This window comes from Polistes canadensis, unplaced genomic scaffold, assembly GCF_001313835.1.
Source record: "Polistes canadensis isolate GaletaPanama2010 unplaced genomic scaffold, ASM131383v1 scaffold_46, whole genome shotgun sequence".
Taxonomy (NCBI): domain Eukaryota; kingdom Metazoa; phylum Arthropoda; class Insecta; order Hymenoptera; family Vespidae; genus Polistes; species Polistes canadensis.
This window is the reverse complement of record NW_014569593.1, coordinates 735,387-741,292: the sequence shown is the minus strand read 5'-3', so window position 1 is coordinate 741,292 and position 5,906 is coordinate 735,387. Positions and strand designations below refer to the sequence as shown.

The 5,906-nt window shown below is 32.6% G+C and overlaps 1 protein-coding gene across 1 annotated transcript in view; it reads left to right on the top strand.

The window, feature by feature from the left end:
- The window catches only part of LOC106785185 (protein phosphatase Slingshot homolog 2), a gene marked incomplete in the record, with an annotated part of 122,632 nt that overhangs the window by 71,076 nt on the left and 45,650 nt on the right, over nt 1-5,906 (top strand).

The following is a 5,906-nucleotide window of genomic DNA, read 5'->3' as shown; positions in this document are numbered from 1 at the left end:
TTTTTTATATTCTTTTCATCGTCGTAGTTCATCGTCGATGATGATGCTACCGATGGAAAAAAAAAAAGGGGGAACGACTAGTATTCGTTGTTTATTTATCTATTTTAATGTCGTTCTCTTTTTTTTATATTTTAAGTTTTATATTTTTTTTATATATTATATATTTTTATATTTATTTTCATTTTATATACTATTTTAATATTTATGAGTTATTAATTAATTACACGAAGTTTGTATGTTTCGTGATCTCGGTCTAATATCTTCTATGGGGTTTTGTTATAAAAGGGAGATACTGACAAGTGGATGATGACTAGAGAGACCAGGAGCGTGCATCATTATTTTATGCACTCCTCGATCAAGGTCGAGTATCTCGTGCAATCGCGTGACCGTTGCAACTATATATAAATGTGTCTATGTGTGTATATGTGTGTGGTGTGTGTGTATGTAAGTACGTACGTGCATTTATATACGTCAAAGGTTTAGAATTAAAATCAATTAATCATCACCTTTCATTTTCTAATATCTTTTATAGTTTTTTTCTAACTGCGAAATATACAATTTCAATATTCTCGTTACGAAACAAACAATGCAACTTAGCAACAAAGAGAAAGAGAGAGAGAGAGATCCTTTCTTTATCATTCTTTTTTATTTCCAATATTTTCTCAGTAGCAATTTCCGGAGCTTAAACGGTTTCTTCTAACAACAAACGTAGTTAGCAAGTAGTAATAATAGTACGTTGAACTTTTATATTGTTACTTACGTTTAAAGAAGAAGAATTATTTCACTTAGGATTTGAAAAAAAAGAAAAAAAAAAAACAGAAAAAAAATCCTCAGACCACTGTGCGTCATTATTTGCATTTCGGTAGAAGACCGCGAACAGGAGGAGGTTGTCTGTTTTTCATCTCTTTTCGAAAAAAAAAAAAAAAATAATTACAAAGAGAGAAAGAGAAAGAAGAAGAAAATCTTTTCAAATCTACCTGTGTAGTCAAACACGTTACCCCAAGTTGTGTGATTCATTCCCTTCCAGAGATTCTGAACAAAAATAACACGCGAATTTGTTCTCTCTCTCTCTCTCTCTCTCTCTCTCTCTCTCTCTCTCTCTCTTTCGATTGATTTAATTGTTTTTTAAACGCCCAAAGTGTACTCGATCTTCGAAGGGAAACGCGTGTGTTTTTTTTCCTTCTTTTTTGTATGAGAAAATAAAACGATCTCTTTCTAGTTGGTTTGTTTTTTTTTTTCTTTTTTTAATTCTTTTTTTTATATATATTTTTTTAATTCTCGTTTGCATTCTTTAAAAAGAGAAAGAGTAACTTTCGAACAAGCGTAGGAAGGGGAACCATATTTGGTGAAAGAAATTCGTATTGAGTCAGCCACAACATCCTCACAAACGTTCGACTTTATTTTTTTTAATTATTTTTAAGGGTTTTCTTTTAAGAATACCTATATCGATAAAAAAAGATTCGAATAATGGTGGTGATGGTGGTGTCGTGTCGTTTGGTACTCGTACGGAAGTTCTTTTTACCGAGACGCCCACAAACCGGTATCTATATATAAAAAATACTATAAGTTCCTTTCCTCCGTGAAGAAGAAAGAGAGAACACTTACTCAAGGTCCTCTCGTTTCCTTTTTCTTTTTTTTTCTTTTCTTTTTTTTTTTGTAAAGTACCAAAGAATTAGTCCAAGAGTCGTATTTTTTTCTTTTAGCAAGGAAACGGAGACTTTTTTCTTCTTTTCTTTTCGTTGCATCCTTTTTTTAAAATAGATAAAATCCTGTTAATCGAATTACCGTGAAAAGTGGATCATCATCTTGGATTCCATGATCTCTTGGTTATTTTTATTCTTCGTTCGTTCGTTCGTTCGTTAATTAGTTAGAAATATTTCATTTCGTTGCTAGATCTGCTTTTTTTTCTTTCTTTTTTTAGCACGCTCGATCGATTAGTTTTACAACAAAAAAATCTCTCTCCTTTTAAAAGATTTTATTGGTTAGCTGTTGTAAAGAGCCATTGTGTGCTCGTTCGGGAAAGATATTGGTCAGAATGGAAAGTGGGTCATTGGAATATTCGTTAATTAGATGGTAAGAGTTAACGACGAGGGTATAATAATCGATTCTCGTGAATTCTATCGTTGTCTTTTATTATCCATAAACACACACACACACACACACACGCACATCCACACACATATTCGTTTCTTCTTTAACTTTAGAGTTCAACGAGATTAACAATAAAGTAAGAAAAGGATAGAGATCACTTTCACGTATCACGAGGAAGGATTATATTCACGTTGCAATTCTCATGGGATTCTCGTGTGACTCTTCTGAGAGTATGGGGGTGGAGGTGTGGGAGGAGGTTTAAGAGAATCACCTTAACAATATCGTGACGAAGAAAAACATTTTTCTACAAAAAATTCCCTTTCCATTTTTCTTCTTCTTCTTCTGTTCAATTTTATTAGAATTAAAGTGCAATTTACTGTCATAGATAATTAACAACAGTCAATTATTTATTTCAACTCTTCGAAAATAAGATCAAATTATAGGCTCAATCCACCTCCCCTTCCCTCACCCCGAATAGCAGCAAACTAAAGGTGACTATGCAAAACCAGTAGTCAGTTCCCATTAATTCAATGTTGAGTTGAATGTGACTCGACGAAAAATAATCGTACAGTCTAACTAATTATTTCATTTTTCTAACTGAATAACGAGTAGTGACACTCGACATGATTTTCTTCCTACGATGTGAGCCAAACAACAGGAATTGAGGGTGGGAGTGGGGGACGACATCAACTGTAGAAGTAACATTATTTCTTTGTTTTTTATTTCCTTTGATGAAAGATCTTTTTGAACAACACGTGAGTGACCTTGGTTAACTCGACCGATGTTAATTCTCTATCTACTCGGGCTCGGTGGTAGCCCTGTTCAAGGTCACCTCGCGAGAACAGCCAAATGAGAGAAGAGAAAAAAATATATTCCTCGTAAACGACCACCCCCTCACCCCCTAGCCCCTCCATTACCACCACCACCATCAACACCATCTCATCTCATCCTTCTTCCTTCTCGTCGTTATCCTTGTTTTCTTCTCACTTTGTATTTTTTGTTGGTTCTCTTATTCTTCTTGATCTTCATCTTCATTTTGATCTTCGTCTTGCTCCTTGTTGATGCATTCTCCTAACCTCTCTACGAGTACCGTCTGAGTACAGGAGGAATGACCGTCTGGAGATGTTATCGTCCTCGGTTCTAACTGCGAGTTACGCCCCGGGCTCGTCGCAAACTCCTTTCTTCCTTCCTTCTCTTTCTTTCTTTCTTTCATCTCTTTCTTTTACCCCTTTCCCTTCCTTCCCTTTTCTCATTCTTTCTCTTTCTCTCTTTTTCTCGGCGACAGCTTCGACACGTAGGACGACGACGAAGCTTCTTATTCTTATTCTTCTTTTTATTGTTGTTTTGGTTGTTTTGGTTGTTTCATCTTTTTGTTCTTGTTATTTTCCGTGGACCCCGTTCGATGACTCGATTATCTCGTGGGCGTGTAACGAGCCACTTTTACGGCGTATAAAATGCCATCTCCTCGAGTTCTTTGATATTGAATAGACTCCTCGGGTAGCTAGCTAGCTAGCTAGCTAGCTGACTTCATCGTCAGGGTGGTCGAGAAAGTACTCCCATTGGCAAATCTTATCTCTAAATGCTATGACGAATGAAGAATTTATATATGGACCGTTTATTTTACAAGTGGTGTAAGTCCATTTTTGGAAAAAGAAAAAAAGAAATGAGATATCACGTAATTCGTGTTTAATTTAATGTAAATTTTTTTATGCATAATAATTAGTCCGTGTTTAATTTCTTACAAAAATTTCTATGTTTTGTACACACACAATTTAAAAATATTTACCGAAACGTTTCAAAAAAATGGCAAAATTGACAAAATTTACAGCATTGCATTCTCTAACATTTTCTAAACCTTTGCAAATCGATTTATAACTCGAAAAGGTATTCTGCGCGTAGACAAAAGAGTGTACTTTAATTTTATATAAAAATCATTAAAATCTATTCACTCTTTTAGTATAAAAAATATTTACCGAAACTTTTCAAAGAAATTGCAAAGATGCACACTTCACGGTATTGGATTCATAGACATTTTCTGCACTTTACATTTGATTTTCATAACTCTACAAATTATTCTACGCTTAGACAAAAGAGTGTTCTTTAATTTAATATAAGTTTTAATAAAATTTATTCACTTCTAGTAGAAAAAATATTTACCAAAACTTTTCAAAGAAATTGCAAAGATGCACAATTTACAGCATTGCATTCTATGACATTTAATGACGTTTAAATGCTAAATTTATAACTCGATATGATATTCTACGCGTAGACAAAAGAGTGTACTTTAATTTAATATAAAAATAATTAAGATGCGCTTGCTATAAGTATAAAAAATTTTATTCGGACTTTTTTTTTGCAATGTATAGTCAATCAAAACAAATCAACTTGTGTTTAAAGTATTTTTTTGTTCAGGTTATCACAAGTACTTGAAAAATCGTGACTAGAGTTATGTGGGACACCCTATATATATAAACAAAAAAATAATAATAATAAATATTAGATATAAACTGGAGTGAGGAAGAAAGAGGAGATAGAGAGAGAGAGTGAGACAGAGAAAATTATTATTCTCGTAGATTTCATTGCAATGTAAATTTTCATGAATTTTCTTCAACCCTGTTAACATAAGGTCCAATTATATGACCGTTTATTTTGAAATTGGTATAAGTCCATTTGCACCCTATAAATATACATTATTTTAGTTAAATTATCCTAAAAGTAATGTATATAATCAAATTACATATCGATAAATTATTAAACTTGATATAATTAATGAATATTTTTAAATTAACCAATATGCAAACCTTTAATTTTCTCTAAACACCAGAAAATGAACTTACACCACTTTCAAAATAAACTGTCCATATATATATATATATATTGTTGTTGTTATTGTTCATAATTTGTAGAGGTAATCCCTAACAAGAGAGTTTTAAGGGTAACACCTAGTTTTGTAAAGAGTTAAGATTTCAACTAAATTTGTAGGTTGAGTTATCAACCTGAACTGACTAATTCGTGGCTTGCGTATTAACGTAAACCTTTAATAATTAGTAACGTTTGATGAACGATAAAGAATAGAACAAATTCTACCTCGATCTTGTCGTATATAGGAAACTAAAAGATAAAGGAAGACAGATAGATAGAAGAAAGATTGATAGAGATAGATTGTATGAGTCTCCTAGCGATCTTGTATCTCGATATCTCGGTACACAGACATGTGTTTCATATATCTCCTTGTTACAAGGCACGTCTATCTACGAAACAAGCGTATGTATGTATGTATACGTATCATGTATGAATACGTGCATGTATGGATGTATAAATGTGCGTATACGTACCTTCATATATATATGCATATATAGTTATACATATATATGTATGTACGTATGTATGAATATATGTATGGATGTGTATGTATGGATGTATGTGAAATGTATGGATATATGTACGTATACATGAATATATGTATGAATGTGTATGTATGGATGTATGTGAAATGTATGAATATATGTACGTATGTATGAATATATGAATATATGTATGGATGTATGTAAGTGGGTCGCTCTATGTCATACGATTATGCAGGTAACGTTCGATACCTAAGTGAACTTACGTTTGCTAAGAGAGAAACGTTAGATCGTGTATAAACAGAGCAACGAAAGATCAAGAGATATTGATCTGACGTAGAACTTCGTCACGGGACAATACTTTGAATTGTGTATGTACATAAATCGTTTGATTCTTTAGAAAAGACCAATATGTAAATTATCGTTGCGTGTTGTTGGTTTTTTTTTTTTTTTTTTTTTTTTTTTTTTTTT